Below are 15,013 nucleotides of genomic sequence, written 5' to 3'. Positions count from 1 at the left end.
CCATCACCAGAGGAACAGGGGAGGAGTAGGATAAGGGTACGGCTAAAAGCTATGAGAATTGGTCGTCTAGAACGTCCGGAACAGAGAGTAAAAGGAGGTTTCTGGGGGCAATAAAATAGCTTGAAGGTATAATGTACAGACAAAGGTATGGTAGGATGTGAATACAGTGGAGGTAAACCTAGGTATTGAGTGATGATGAGAGAGATAGTGTCTCTAGAAACATCATTGAAACCAGGTGATGTCATCGCATGTGTGGGTGGTGGAACTGAAAGGTTGGATAAGGTATAATGAGCAGGGCTAGAGGCTCAACAGTGAAATAAGCCAATAAACACTAACCAGAACAGCAATGGACAAGGCATATTGACATCAAGGAGAGGCATGCTTAGCCTAGTGATCATAAGGGTCCAGTGAGTTGTGAGGTTGGTTGGGGTCACGGCGGTTCAGACAGCTAGTCGGGCCATCGGTAGCAAGCTAGCATAGGATGGAGGTCTGTTTTTAGCCACCTCGTGCGTTTCCATCGGTAGATTAGTGCGGTTCCGTGTGGGAGAGGGGATCAATCCAATTGGCAAAATAGATATAGTTATAGTGACCCAAGAAAAATTGTCCAATAGATATATGGGCTTTCAGGTAACGTCGCGACGGAGGGGCCAGTTGGATAACTCCCTCGGGCAGATAACTGTCACGTTCTTTCAAAATTGAACCCAGAAGCAGACCAGGACAAGGAGAGTAGGAAGAAGGTGAGTATTTATTTACAAGTGAATGTGAATGGGTAGATATATCCAGGTGGCGTAGCGGGCAGCGGTGGTGAGTTGATGGGAGTAAATAGGTGGATCCAATGGGGTAGCGGAATCCTCCGACGACCAGGCGGGAATGATCCGGGTGAGTAACTGAAGACAGAACAAACGGAGGTAAGTTTAAGGCAAGCAATACGTAAAAAACAACAAAACAAATTCTATCCAACTTGAGGCTGATACTATGGCACAACATACTATTCATGGCTAACGATCCGGCAGGGAATGGATGTCAGGTCAGAGCTTTTGAAGGGGAGAGGTGATGATCAGGACAGGTGTGCAGATTACTGATGGGATACAGGTGCGGGTGAACATCGATCTCCCAACAAGCTAATTCGCCCGGCAACCAGACAAGGTGCGTTCCAGGACACCGGAAACAAACTCCAGGACAGAAACACAGGCAAACACAGACTCAGGAAGCGGGATTCGTGACAATAACGTCGGTAGTCCAGGCCTGAAGGCCCGGTGGGGCTCCGTATCGGCTGTAAAACGGGTCCGGATAGGTCATTGTAGCCCAGGAGTGGCTGATGGAACTCTTCAGCTGGCTAGCTCTGGAATAATTGATGTTTGCTCCGGGAACGACGTAAGCCAATAGTCACACGGAATTGCAGCTAGCTAGCTGCGAGATCCAGGTGTAAATGTCCAGAGCTTGCGATTGAAATCCAGGGATATGGAGAGAAAAATAGGGTCGGTATGTTCTGGTCTGAGTCGCGTTGTACAAAACTGGCGATAGATTTTCGAGCTAAAGGATAGCTGATGACCACAATCTGTGGTTAGCTGAATACTAACGTTAGCCAGTAAACTGGCTAGCTTCTGGCTAGCTTCTGGCTAGCTTCTGGTTTGCTTGTAAGTTGTCAGAAAATGTCATTGAAACCAGTAGTCATGAGTGCAAATGATTTGGTTTAATTTGAAGTTATACGTTTGAAGTTATTTTTGTCCGAGTTTACATTATAGCGAATACGCTGGCTTGCTGGGTCCTCCATACTACATTACACCCCGCAAATGTTTTTTCCGGCATGACTTCGACATTCTTCGAAAAATAGAAAAGTGAGGTGTAACTTTGCATTGGGACTTTTGATGAGTATTCTAATGCAACTCCATATGTTACATGTTGTTACATTTATGCTACCTTACCTTTAAGGCCCATCTCCACCAGCACTCTGAAAGAGCCATTCTAATCCATGTAATTACCCATCAGGATTTACATGGGTGACTAAATAATGCTCTTCAACAAACAAAGACACACTAATCATTGTGCAGTAACACACACACACACACACACACACACACACACACACACACACTTCAATAAACTCTCTCTTCACATACACAGGCACAACCATAGCCTACTGCATCACTGGAGTGTGGTGAAGACTCACTACACTAGTCTCTCCACTAGTGCACTCTCCGATCTCCCGCCAATTGAGAGTGCTTTGTTTCTGTATTGAAAATGTTTTATGCTGTTTGTTAAATATTCCATATAATATTACAATAATCGCTAGCATTAAACCATCGCATTCCCTTACTGTTTACTACAACATTTTAGACATTTTTGTTTCATGTTTGGTAGGCCAACACTATGTTGTTGTAAGTTAGGGGTAGCCTAGTGGTTAGAACGTTGGACTAGTAACTGAAAATTTGCAAGTTCAAATCCCTGAGCTGACAAGGTACAAATCTGTTGCTCTGCCCCTGAACAGGCAGTTAACCCAGTGTTCTTAGACCGTCATTGAAAATAAGAATTTGTTCTTAACTGACTTGCCTCATTAAATAAATATATAATTTCCTCTCCTCTGAGTGTGAGCAATATTTATAGTGCACAAGAACATTCGCAATATACATTTTTCATCCAATGTGTTTGTTTGCTGTGTCCTCAGTGTTAAATGTCCGGCACCAGTCAAAGTTCAATGGCACGTTCCAAAAGTTACGGCAGAAATCCATTTAGCACGTTGGAGGAGATGAAACAACGGAGCCCCATTGATTTTCAAAGAAGGGAAGTAAAGCAGGCTGGGGGCAGTTGGGCAGTAGTGTGAACAGGGCGGGACCAAAGTTGGGGAAAGCTGAACTTTTGTTGTGTACTCCACAAGATCGCGTTGCTATTGACCAATCAAAGCTCACTGTTTCCAGCCCCTACTGGATTGGTTGTTGATACCTAGCACTCTTTAGCCTGCTTGCTAGCACCAACATGATGATTGGAGTGGGTCAAGGGTGTCAGGTAGGGTGGAGGTGATATGGTCCTTGACTAGTCTCTCAAAGCACTTCATGATGACGGATGTGAACGACTACCGCCCCGTAGCACTCACATCCGTCATCATGAAGTGCTTTGAGAGACTAGTCAAGGACCATATCACCTCCACCCTACCTGACACCCTTGACCCACTCCAATTTGCTTACCGCCCAAATAGGTCCACAGACGATGCAATCTCAACCACACTGCACACTGCCCTAACCCATCTGGACAAGAGGAATACCTATGTGAGAATGCTGTTCATCGACTACAGCTCGGCATTCAACACCATAGTACCCTCCAAGCTCGTCATCAAGCTCGAGACCCTGGGTCTCGACCCCGCCCTGTGCAACTGGGTACTGGACTTCCTGACGGGCCGCCCCAGGTGGTGAGGGTAGGCAACAACATCTCCTCCCCGCTGATCCTCAACACTGGGGCCCCACAAGGGTGCGTTCTGAGCCCCTCCTGTACTCCCTGTTCACCCACGACTGCGTGGCCATGCACGCCTCCAACTCAATCATCAAGTTTGCGGACGACACAACAGTGGTAGGCTTGATTACCAACAACGACGAGACGGCCTACAGGGAGGAGGTGAGGGCCCCTCGGAGTGTGGTGTCAGGAAAATAACCTCACACTCAACGTCAACAAAACTAAGGAGATGATTGTGGACTTCAGGAAACAGCAGAGGGAACACCCCCATCCACATCGATGGAACAGTAGTGGAGAGGGTAGCAAGTTTTAAGTTCCTCGGCATACACATCACAGACAAACTGAATTGGTCCACTCACACAGACAGCATCGTGAGGAAGGCGCAGCAGCGCCTCTTCAACCTCAGGAGGCTGAAGAAATTCGGCTTGTCACCAAAAGCACTCACAAACTTCTACAGATGCACAATCGAGAGCATCCTGGCGGGCTGTATCACCGCCTGGTATGGCAACTGCACCGCCCTCAACCGTAAGGCTCTCCAGAGGGTAGTGAGGTCTGCACAACGCATCACCGGGGGCAAACTACCTGCCCTCCAGGACACCTACACCACCCGATGCTACAGGAAGGCCATAAAGATCATCAAGGACATCAACCACCCGAGCCACTGCCTGTTCACCCCGCTGTCATCCAGAAGGCGAGGTCAGTACAGGTGCATCAAAGCTGGGACCGAGAGACTGAAAAACAGCTTCTATCTCAAGGCCATCAGACTGTTAAACAGCCACCACTAACATTGAGTGGCTACTGCCAACACACTGTCAATGACACTGACTCTACTCCAGCCACTTTAATCATGGGAATTGATGGGAAATGATGTAAATATATCACTAGCCACTTTAAACAATGCTACCTTATATAATGTTACTTACCCTACATTGTTCATCTCATATGCATACGTTGATACTGTACTCTATATCATCGACTGCATCCTTATGTAATACATGTATCACTAGCCACTTTAACTATGCCACTTGGTTTACATACTTATCTCATATGTATATACTGTACTCGATATCATCTACTGTATCTTGCCTATGCTGCTCTGTACCATCACTCATTCATATATCCTTATGTACATATTCTTTACCCCCTTACACTGTGTATAAGACAGTAGTTTTTTTTGGAATTGTTAGTTAGATTACTTGCTCGTTATTACTGCATTGTCGGAACTAGAAGCACAAGCATTTCGCTACACTCGCATTAACATCTGCTAACCATGTGTATGTGACAAATAAAAAATTTGATTTGAAGCTAGCGTTGCTATCGGTATAGTGGATCACTGCTTTTATTTTATTTTCATTTAAGTATTCTTAACAAGATAGTATATACAGTGCCTTGCGAAAGTATTCGGCCCCCTTGAACTTTGCGACCTTTTGCCACATTTCAGGCTTCAAACATAAAGATATAAAACTGTATTTTTTTGTGAAGAATCAACAACAAGTGGGACACAATCATGAAGTGGAACGACATTTATTGGATATTTCAAACTTTTTTAACAAATCAAAAACTGAAAAATTGGGCGTGCAAAATTATTCAGCCCCCTTAAGTTAATACTTTGTAGCGCCACCTTTTGCTGCGATTACAGCTGTAAGTCGCTTGGGGTATGTCTCTATCAGTTTTGCACATCGAGAGACTGAAATTTTTTCACATTCCTCCTTGCAAAACAGCTCGAGCTCAGTGAGGTTGGATGGAGAGCATTTGTGATTCTCGATTAGATTCAGGTCTGGACTTTGACTTGGCCATTCTAACACCTGGATATGTTTATTTTTGAACCATTCCATTGTAGATTTTGCTTTATGTTTTGGATCATTGTCTTGTTGGAAGACAAATCTCCGTCCCAGTCTCAGGTCTTTTGCAGACTCCATCAGGTTTTCTTCCAGAATGGTCCTGTATTTGGCTCCATCCATCTTCCCATCAATTTTAACCATCTTCCCTGTCCCTGCTGAAGAAAAGCAGGCCCAAACCATGATGCTGCCACCACCATGTTTGACAGTGGGGATGGTGTGTTCAGGGTGATGAGCTGTGTTGCTTTTACGCCAAACATAACGTTTTGCATTGTTGCCAAAAAGTTCAATTTTGGTTTCATCTGACCAGAGCACCTTCTTCCACATGTTTGGTGTGTCTCCCAGGTGGCTTGTGGCAAACTTTAAATGACACTTTTTATGGATATCTTTAAGAAATGGCTTTCTTCTTGCCACTCTTCCATAAAGGCCAGATTTGTGCAATATATGACTGATTGTTGTCCTATGGACAGAGTCTCCCACCTCAGCTGTAGATCTCTGCAGTTCATCCAGAGTGATCATGGGCCTCTTGGCTGCATCTCTGATCAGTCTTCTCCTTGTATGAGCTGAAAGTTTAGAGGGACGGCCAGGTCTTGGTAGATTTGCAGTGGTCTGATACTCCTTCCATTTCAATATTATCGCTTGCACAGTGCTCCTTGGGATGTTTAAAGCTTGGGAAATCTTTTTGTATCCAAATCCGGCTTTAAACTTCTTCACAACAGTATCTCGGACCTGCCTGGTGTGTTCCTTGTTCTTCATGATGCACTCTGCGCTTTTAACGGACCTCTGAGACTATCACAGTGCAGGTGCATTTATACGGAGACTTGATTACACACAGGTGGATTGTATTTATCATCATTAGTCATTTAGGTCAACATTGGATCATTCAGAGATCCTCACTGAACTTCTGGAGAGAGTTTGCTGCACTGAAAGTAAAGGGGCTGAATAATTTTGCACGCCCAATTTTTCAGTTTTTGATTTGTTAAAAAAGTTTGAAATATCCAATAAATGTCGTTCCACTTCATGATTGTGTCCCACTTGTTGTTGATTCTTCACAAAAAAATACAGTTTTATATCTTTATGTTTGAAGCCTGAAATGTGGCAAAAGGTCGCAAAGTTCAAGGGGGCCGAATACTTTCGCAAGGCACTGTATATATTTAAAAGGCTACATCAGCATTGTCACCTGTAAAAAATAAAAGCCCTTTTGCACCTGAACCTGCATGCCTCCTGCAACTTTTCTGCCCTTATTACTGCTACGAGGTCACTATTTTACATGGAAAAACAAAATAACACAGTAGGACAGTATGTCATTGTTTTTAACTTCTTTCTTTTCCATGTCAGTCAAACAGTGAAATCCAAGGCCCTACAAGCCCAACATCTGACTCAGTGAGGCTCAGTGAGGGTAGCTAGAGTAATTATTGTTCAGAACCTCAGTGGTCAGTTACACACATTTTAGTTCGAGACATCGACTTGGAGCATCGGGGGGGTTGGAGCGAGAGGTGGGCGTGGTGGGGGAAGAAATAGAGAGGGGTAGGAGACAAAGGAAGAGAGGCAAAAAAGGAACAGGCATTGGGAGAAGGTGAGACAGAGTGTGAGTGGGGGAGAGAGTTGGAGAGGCAGTGAGACAGAGTTAAAAGATAGAGGGAGAGGAAGGTGAAGGATAGGGAGAGAGGAGGAGAATTGGCATGTTAACTCAGAGGTAGTGTGGAGTAGAAAGAAAGTGGAGAGAAAGAGAGAGGCACAAGGGAAAGAGAAAAATATAGAGGAGTGAGGGGGAAAGAGAGCGAGCACTGAGGAACAAGGCCAAAGAGTAGGGGAAAGGGAGGGATTGAGGGAGGGAGGGAGGGAGGTAATATGGCCAGGGAGTAGAAAAGGGAGGGCAGTGGTGCTTGCTATGTCTGGACACATCTATTCTCATCATAGGGGAAATCAGAGCCAGTCACACATACCCACACTCACATGCGCACACACACACACACACACACACACACACACACACACACACACACACACACACACACACACACACACACACACACACACACACACACACACACACACACACACAGAAGTAAAAAAGTAATCACATGCACCCCCCCACACACACAAACTGAAGTTGAGTGTTCACAGAGGTATTACTGAGTCTTGACATAATAATCTTCTCTTTAAATGCACCACTACTCCCCTCCCAGCTGCTACAGATCAGAAAAGGCAGCTCATACATTATCATTGACTACCTTTCTCTTTCATTTCTCTTCCCTTTCTCTCTCTTTCACTCCTCCTTCCATTCTCTTTCTCTCTCTTCCTCACCCATTAACTTTTACTGCTCTCTCACATATTCTCTCCGTTTCTATCTTGCTCTGTCTGCCTGTGTCTCCTGCTTTTTCTTTCTCTCTCTCTCTCTCTCCCTCCACCCCTCACTTTCTGTCTGTGAACCTCTGTCATCTCTCTGGCTGGTGTTCTGTGTGCGAGAGTCTCATTATGTCCGGTTGCCATCTCAAGTGGAGTTGCCATCTCAAGTGGACAGAGAGTCAGAGTCTGGGTCTCTAAGCCATGACCAACCATCTGCTAAAACTTGCCTGGGCGAGAGGGTCGTATGTGTGTTTGACTGTGTGTGTGTTTGAGATTGACGCCACTTGATCAAAGAGCGGGGGACGGGATGTTGGGTAACCGTGGCAGCAGTGAGTGTTGGAAGGGCTAATGGGAGAAGGACTGCAGCCAAGCTTTCATTCCACTAGAAAGCTCTAACCAAGTGATCCAACCCAACCTCCCATTCACTCCACAGTCCACACTACAGTACCTCCAGTACAGCCCACTACACTGTACACGCAAACCTGCACTGCATATTAACTGCAGTCCTGTAGGGCTGTTTATGATGGAGTTTCACCCTCCATACTGCAGCACTCACTACACTGTCATTAATAAGACAATGGCCCTTCTTGAATACATCCTAAGTGCATCATTCCTTCCCCCTTCCTTTGACTGATCACTGATCTGACAAGACTGGGTCTGTAAAACCTGTAAAGGAACTCTGCCTTTCACCCATCCAATCATGTTAGATCAGTGATTACTCAAGTAAGATAAACAGGGTTACAGAGTATAGCATATGGACAAACCCCACTGCAGCACAGCGGGACTGACATCTGAAGTTATGCTACAAACACATGACATGTATATATGGTTATATACTGGATAAATGGATGCATGTGAATGTTCAAGGTGATTTTGATCAGAGTCCTGCAGGCATTGTGGTGATGCACCCTGGGATATGGGACAGTCAGACTGTCCAACAACACTTTCCAAACTTATGATGTGCTGAACAAAGTCTGGCTCCAGCCGAGCCAGACCCAGCTAGGTCCCTCAGTGTAGAATCCATCATTTAAAGAAAATTGTTTCATGTGATGACAAGTTAGCTAGGGGGAGGCAGGCAGATGAAACTGTGTTTTGGCGTGGAGAGAGATGGAGATATTTCTTAATAACATTTTGGGGGAATTATGTGTATTGTTTAGTATTGCTAGGTATTACTGCACAGTTGGAGTTAGAAACACAATTATTTCGCTGCACCTGCGATAACATCTGCAAATATGTGTATGCGACCAATACAATTTGATTTGGTTTGATTTGAGAGAAGGAGAGGCAGTTAACTTTGCATTATCACCTTCTTGGTCGCGACAGAGGGCTGGCTGGGTCTAATGAGACAGAGGCAGCGGTGAACGCTTTAGAACAGAGTAGCGTTCACTGACACCCCCATTTATCATCCTCCGCAGCCCTGTCTCTCTCTCTGTCACGCCAGAGCCTGGTAGGCTCTCCCTCCCCTCCCGGCCGGGACGATAACACTCTAACCAGACATCTCTAACAACCAGCGCCACGGCCACAGAGCCTGATGAAAATCAGAACAGAGGGAGAGAGGAGGAGAGGAACAGAGAGAAAGAGACACTATGTGGGAGAAAGGGAAAACAATATACAGCCAAATTGAATAGATATTTGATGGGTTTCATCTGCATACACAGACAATTAGAGGTCAAATGCAATTAGTGAGTTGTTTTTCAGAGTGTAAGGGATATGTCCCTACACAGTGGCTCACAGGGAATCACACACTGAGGAACTCACACACAGATGCACACATACACAGAGGCACACATACACACGCAGACACACACACACACACACACACACACTGATCCACTGAGACAGCAGCTCTGAAAGAGAAGAATCTCTCTAATCCTCGTAGCAGAAGTGATTATCTGAATCTGCCGGCTCATCTCTCTCCTTTCCCACTTTATCTCTCTCTTTTTCACTCTCTCTGTGCAGAAGAAGAGAAGGATGATTAGCTGGGGAGAAGTGCGGCCCACTAATATAATAAGCAGGAAAATTGTTTTTCTAAGTGGGAGGAAGATATTAGGTGTCTTGTAAGTCCAATTTGCTGCCACCATCACAAACTAATGATCATCTCTGTCTTTGCACAATAAATCAAAGCGCTGATTATGTGGAAGAGGCTCTCGGTCTCCGAACAATGTTGGAAATGAACATGCTTATGGATGGAGGGTTTTGTGTGTTCTAAAGAGCATACTTGTGAAAGCACACGGAAAGGACACGGAAACTACATGTATGATACTGGCTTTAACACTTATCAAATTAAAACCATATACCACATCAACCTATATCCTAAACATTTGTGTTTGTATTGCACATTTTTAGTCATAGCGTTTTTGCATTTATTTAATCAAGTTTGTCCCAAGGGTTTCTGCTTGTGTTGGCTGCTTGTTCTGTGCATGACTCATACGGTTAGTTGCTCTGGATAAGAATGCCTGCAGAGTAACTGAACAGGAATGTAATGTGAATGAGATCCAGGTCTATGCTGACCTGACAGTGCAACTACGGCAATGAAACACACATGGTCCTTTACCACACACACACACACACACACACACACACACACACACACACACACACACACACACACACACACACACACACACACACACACACACACACACACACACACACACACACAAGGTGAAATCATCTCAAACCAGTGTCACTCTTTTTCATTGATGGATAACCTTTCACAAAATAGCATTCATTTTCTCGTTCTCTCTCTCTCTCTCCCTTTTTGTCTCTCATCAAGTTGAAGGTTGCTCAGTTACAGCTGCCCACTGTCGAAGCTTTTCCACCTGCCTGGTTTAATAGTTTTACACCGTCATCCTCTCTGACGCGTCTCTATTCTCGCCACAACCTAACGATCCACTCCTTCTCTCCCTGCTGTAAGTGATCTCAGCACTGTCAAGGTCAGCTGCAGTGTGTCCACACTACGCATGAGGAGCCCTTACCAGAACTCACTGTAAAGGAGGGTGAATATAGCAAAAATATCTCATAGTTTCCCTTCAATATTAGACGTATTATTGAATGAATGTCTATTTTTTATTAATTATTTCCGTGTGGCTACAGAGTTAAAACAGAAACAACTCAAAGGGTTTCGTTTAGGTTTTCATTCTGAGTGGTTACGGTTAGGGCTATGGTTTGGTGAAGGCTTAAAACAAAATAATTAAAAACAATGCACTATTACTATCAGGTATCACCAGTATTTACAGTATTCTTGCCGGTTGCTAGAGCATTGTGAACTGCCATAGCGCAGTGGTCTAAACAGTGTGCTCCGGCTCCGAGCATCACCAGTTTGCTCAGTGCTGGACAATCACCTACATTTTTTGGGGTGAGTGCTGAGGAAGGCATATATTGATGTTCTCAGGACCTCTTCAGACGTCCGAAATCGCAGTGTGTTTCTAGTGATCAGTCTGCAACAGTCTGAATGGAGAGGGATGTATGAGGAGAGTGGTGGGATGAATATGGGGAGTTGTGAGTGTTTGTGTGTTTGCTGTAGAATAGTGTGTCTACAGTATAACAGGAATCAACATACAATCAGATAAAAGGATAAAGGGTATTGAAAATATGAAAAATGAAAATGAGAAAATAGTGACAGGAGGAGTAATAAAAAGAGTGACAGGAGGAGTAATGGAAAGAGTGACAGGAGGAGTAATGGAAAGAGTAACAGGAGGAGTAATGGAAAGAGTGACAGGAGGAGTAATGGAAAGAGTGACAGGAGGAGTAATGGAAAGAGTGACAGGAGGAGTAATGGAAAGAGTAACAGGAGGAGTAATGGAAAGAGTGACAGGAGGAGTAATGGAAAGAGAGGAGGAGTGGAAAGAGTGACAGGAGGAGGAATGGAAAGAGTAACAGGAGGAGTAATGGAAAGAGTAACAGGAGGAGTAATGGAAAGAGTGACAGGAGGAGTAATGGAAAGAGTAACAGGAGGAGTAATGGAAAGAGTGACAGGAGGAGTAATGGAAAGAGTGACAGGAGGAGTAATGGAAAGAGTGACAGGAGGAGTAATGGAAAGAGTGACAGGAGGAGTAATGGAAAGAGTGACAGGAGGAGTAATGGAAAGAGTGACAGGAGGAGTAATGGAAAGAGTGACAGGAGGAGTAATGGAAAGAGTGACAGGAGGAGTAATGGAAAGAGTGACAGGAGGAGTAATGGAAAGAGTGACAGGAGGAGTATTGGAAAGAATGGGACTGTTTTCTTTGGACATTCAAATAGCCAGTTTGTCCAGTGTGTTTGTCTTTCTCAGACTGAATGGAATCTCCTTCACTGCCTCTAATCTGACCTAATCCCACCTCAATAATCCTGTTGCTCTTTGTTGAATTGGGCTAAATAAACTGTGAAGTCACTGTGTGTGTGTGTGTGTGTGTGTTTGTATCTGTGTGCTTGCACGGGTGTAAATGTGTGTCTTTTCCCACCACTCTATTCTCCTCACGTCAAGACACCCGGTTTAAAATGTGGTCTTTCCAGCTCTGAGGGGAAATCAATATGGCACGACGCTAAATACAACAGAGACGACTAGCTCCACACAATAGAGAGCTGGATAAATGCCCCAGAAAAGAAAAGAGCAGGAATCTCACCACAGAGTGGAGCTCTATCCTCATACCAATGGACCTTCGATCAAGACTACAGTGTTTAGCTGCTCTATCAACGCATGGATACTCTGTGGTATGAGTTGGTGAAAGACAGGGAGGGGGTCACTTTGGAAGATGAGAGAGAGAGAGAGAGAGAGAGAGAGAGAGAGAGAGAGACACACTGTGTGAGAGTGCTTGGAGTGGTGACTAGTGCTGTTCCTCGCTGCAGGGAGTAGAGTAAGAGAGCTGTGTAAAGTCATGCCAACCACTCCTCCTGTCCAACCGCCTGCACAAACAAACAACAACAAACTCTGTCAGTCTTCTTTCACAATCAACTCATGAAGAGGATCAAAGACAAATAAATGTTTCAAAAAATGTATCTGTCATCCAGCTCCATTCTTGTCTGCTCCTCTCACTCATAGGTCAGACAGAGTAGGTGAGTGGGTGGCTTCCCTTTACACAGAAGGACACCCTTTCATCTGCTCTTTCCCTCTTCATCCTCACCCTTCCTCACCCCCCTCCTTCCCTTTCCTCCCACTTCGACTAACGATACCCCGCCCCCCCTCCCGTCGCACTGCATCGCCCTTTGAAGTTAATAAGACAAACTATCAGCCGTACCCATTTTAATTAGAAAACGGACAGAATGATTACATTTTTAATTGAAGCTGTCATTTTCAATTAAGATATGACGTCCTTGAGAGGCCCTCTCATCTATCCCTCTGTTATTTATTCATTTATTGGCACACTCCCTCGCTTTTCTACTCCTCTGCCAGATCCCCTCCTCCCCTCTACCTCTCCTCTTCCCCAGAGCTAAAGACCCGTCTCATCAGTTGACCAGGTGCACCTCTCCACTATAGAGGACCATCCTCTCTCTCCTCTATGCCCTTTTCCACCCTTCCTCTCTCTCTCCAGTCCAACTCCTCTCTCCTCTATGCCCTTTTCCACCCTTCCTCTCTCTCTCTCTCCAGTCCAACTCCTCTCTCCTCTATGCCCTTTTCCACCCTTTCTCTCTCTCTCCAGTCCAACTCCTCTCTCCTCTATGCCCTTTTCCACCCTTCCTCTCTCTCTCTCCAGTCCAACTCCTCTCTCCTCTATGCCCGTTTCCAACCTTCCTCTCTCTCTCTCTCTCTCTCTCTCTCTCTCCAATCCAACTCCTCTTATCGCTTCTCTTTTCCCCTCCCATCTCCTCTGTTTCTGCCTCACGCTGGGCTCCATGTTTTTGCTTCCTCCCTCACTCTTCCATCTCACTCCTTCTTCCCTTGCTTCTCCCTGTCTAGTTTCGCCACACTCCTTCTCCTCCACATCCCACTTTCACTCTACTCTCCTCATCTATCCCTGTATCCCTCCCACTCTCCAACACTCCTCATCCTCCCCTCCCTCCTCTCCGATAAATGGTTCTAATCAGAGAGCTGAAGAGATACATTAGCCTCTCTGGCGTGTCTGAGACGAGCCCTGTCTCTCCGCCTCGCCATCTCACGAATCAGCTCCACACACACACACACACACACACACACACACACACACACAGCATTCCAAGTTAGACCGCATTTAACAGAAGTATGCTTGCATCTGATTTTATTTTATTTTGATTTGATTTGATCGGAGCCTGACGATTATTTCGTATCCTCCTTGAGGACATTAAGTGTTTATAAATCAAATGCTAAGGAAGACTTTATTGGGATGAAGTAAACAGCAGGTCAAATCCATTATCTTCACAGTAGAGGCTCATGGACATTCTGAAATGTTCTCAATTTCCATAAAGACACTGGGACTAAACGTCGGAAAAACAGAAAGTCATGATAGATGCTCATTAAATGGATGTTACACTTTGCTTATGAGAATTATGAGTTCTATGATTTGCAATGTGCCTAGTCTATCTATCATGGCTTAATATCATCAGGCAGAACTAATGCATCTAAAGCAAACCAATCTACTCTATTTCCCATGTCCCACTCCAGTGCAAGTTGAATGTCTTGGCCTGAGCTGAACACGAACCTCTTATAAAGAGTGTGGTTAGAAGTCCCATCCAGGTTAGCTGCTGTAGATTCTGAGGACGGGGGACGCCATTTTGAGATGAAACCTGCAGCCGTAATGGAGAACATGTAAACAGAGGGAGAGTAGGGTAAATGGTTAATAACAAGACAAAATGGTCACTGACTGAAAACGTACTGTTCCTCCTCCCTCCCCGTTATCATCCGACCTCTTCCCCATCCTCCCCCCTCCTATTGCCAGACATACCGTAGGTAGAGTGGGCAGTTCTTTTCTCTCCATCTTGTGGTGAGGGGGTCCTTAAGAGCAGCCAGGGCTATTCTGTCCTCACAGCACAATGCTACTTTCTCATTAACTCTTATCAAAGTTCATCTGGCATCCAAATGCAATGTGCCGGGCGCTCGGTCTGCAATAAAGAGAGGGAGGGAGGAGTAGACAAAGACAGAGGGAAGAGAGAATAGGGAGAAAATGTTCCCATAATGTAGATAAAGGGCTAAAAGATATTGGTTTAATGATGAGGGGAACTGTAGCGTATTCACAAGCTCCCTTTGAATAGATTCAGTTATTGGTTTGGGCTAAAATTAGTTACTGTTCCTATTAGGCAGCGGGCCTTGATAATTCTCTCTCCCCATAACCATATAATTGGCTTTGTGTGTATGGATTTGGAGGGCTGGGAAATAAATGAGAAATGCATTAGTACCTTGGAGAGAAATAAAGATGCAACCTTATCAACCTATCCTACAGAGTGTTTCTCTGAGCAGTGGCATGTTATTTACTCTTCAACTAGTTCTCACA

The sequence above is a fragment of the Oncorhynchus tshawytscha genome, unplaced genomic scaffold (genome assembly GCF_018296145.1).
Source record: "Oncorhynchus tshawytscha isolate Ot180627B unplaced genomic scaffold, Otsh_v2.0 Un_scaffold_4_pilon_pilon, whole genome shotgun sequence".
Classification (NCBI taxonomy): domain Eukaryota; kingdom Metazoa; phylum Chordata; class Actinopteri; order Salmoniformes; family Salmonidae; genus Oncorhynchus; species Oncorhynchus tshawytscha.
This window is presented reverse-complemented; position numbering follows the sequence as displayed.